The 2,047-nt window shown below is 41.1% G+C and overlaps 1 pseudogene; it reads right to left on the minus strand.

Moving 5' to 3' along the window:
- Positions 1-320: 320 nt before the first annotated feature.
- Positions 321-419, minus strand: LOC145593257 (small nucleolar RNA R71; annotated as a pseudogene).
- Between the last annotated feature and the right edge of the window lie 1,628 nt (positions 420-2,047).

A 2,047-nucleotide genomic window follows, 5' to 3' on the forward strand; every position in this document is an offset into this window, starting at 1 on the left:
GCTCCACCTACTACCCCGGCAAATGACTTCGAAATCCGGCCGGCAATGATCACCTTGATTGAGAGAAGGCAATATAGTGGGGCTAAGAATGAGAGCCCATTGAACCATTTGAAAGAATTTGAAAAATATTGCAACACTATCAAAGTCAATGGGGTCTCTCAAGAATTCATCCGCCTCAAGTTGTTCCCTTTCTCTCTAATAGGAAGATCTTTGGAGTGGCTAGACAAAGAGGTGAAGCCCAACTCCTTGAGAACTTGGGACGATGTTACAAAGGCTTTCTTGTTCCGTTTCTATCCCCAAAAGAAGACGGCGGAGGCAAGAGCCTTGATTCAAGGGTTCAAGCAAAGGCCGAGTGAAAGCCTTTATGAAGCATGGGAGAGATTCAAAGAGTATCAAAGGGAGTGCCCTCACCACGGAATCCCCACATACCAAGTGATCCAAATCTTCTATGGCGGTTTAAGTCCCCAAGGCAAGTCATGCCTTGATGGAGGGGCCGGGGGCCCTATCATGAACAAAACCGAAGAAGAAGTTGTGGACATCATTGAGGACGTGGTGACATATTATAGGGATTGGCAAGATGGAGAGAGAGACTCTTCAAGCAAGCAATCTTCATTGTATTCGGTGGACCATCTCAATGCAATCAACAACCTTTCCTCCCAAATGACAAACTTAGGAAAGGAGGTCACCGCAATCAAAGCTAAGTTGGAGAGCACTTCTACCTCTTCTCAAGCTTCTAATCTTCCCTCCCAATTTAAGGGGAGAGGTACTCCTTCTAACTCTCAACCCCCTCCCTCTTCACATAATATGCCTTTAGGTTGCTTGTTTTGTGATGCATGTGGATCGTATGATCATGACTCTAGTGTTTGTCCTAATGAATGTGTTGATGAATTTGACAACAATGAGTGTGAACATGTTAATTTTGTGTCAAACAACAATGTTCAAAGGTTTGATAATCAAAAAGGCCAATGGAATAGGAATTACCAAAACCAAGGCAATTTTGACAACTATAATCATAATGGTGGTTATAGGAACCAAGGGAATCAAGGTTCTCGTGGTAATCATAACCAAGGTTATAGTAGCCAAAATCAAAGCCAAAACTATGGTAATCAAAATCATAATTATGGTAATCAAAACCAAGGTTATGTAAATCATAACCAAGGTAATGGAAACCATAATCATGGTGGTGGTAACCATAATCAAGGTTATGGTTCAAATCAAAATAGGAGTAATTGGAACAATCAAGGAAGGGGAAATTTTCAAAACAATGCTCAAAGAGGTCCCCCACCCGGTTTTGTTCCAAAGACTCAAGGTGAAAATTCCTATTCACAACCTTCTTCTCCTAAGACAACCTTGGAAGAGTTGATTGATAATCAAACCAAGATCATTAACACCTATATGGCGGTTAGTGATAAGAAATTCAATGAGATGATGACCCACAATAAGATGCTTGAGACTCAAATTACTCAATTAGCAAGCACTATTAAGGATTTTGCTAGTCCTTCATCTTTGCCTTCCCAAGGTGTTGAACCAAAGAAACCCGTGTACTCTATTGCCACAAGTGGTGGAAATGATTTTGATGAGGGAGTTTCTTGGTCAAAAGAAGGAAGAGATGAGTGTGGTGCTAAGGAGAATGAAGAGGAAAAAGTTGAGTCTAAGGAATTCTTTTGTGAGGTTGACAAAAGAGAAGAGTGTATTGATGAAAGGATGAGTGAGATAGAGAGATTTCCCGATCTACCATATCCCCAAAAATATTTGAGATTCAAAATGGATGAGCAATTTGGGAAGTTCCTTGAAGCTTTTAAGGATGTTCATGATTCTACACCCTCTACCGAACCAATTCCCGACATGCCTAAGTACTCCAAGTTTGTTAAGGAGATCTTAAAAGAGAGAGAGGATTTTGATGAGGGTAGTTCGGTGGAAGGAGGGAAGTGCTTTAGTGCTCTTATCCATGGTGAACTCCCAAGGAAGATGGAGGATCCGGGGAATTTTTCAATCCCTTGTCAAATTAAGGAAATGATTTTTGAGAATGCTTTGTGTGATCTAGGGG

Source organism: Chenopodium album, chromosome 18 (assembly GCF_948465745.1).
Source record: "Chenopodium album chromosome 18, dcCheAlbu1.1, whole genome shotgun sequence".
NCBI lineage: Eukaryota > Viridiplantae > Streptophyta > Magnoliopsida > Caryophyllales > Amaranthaceae > Chenopodium > Chenopodium album.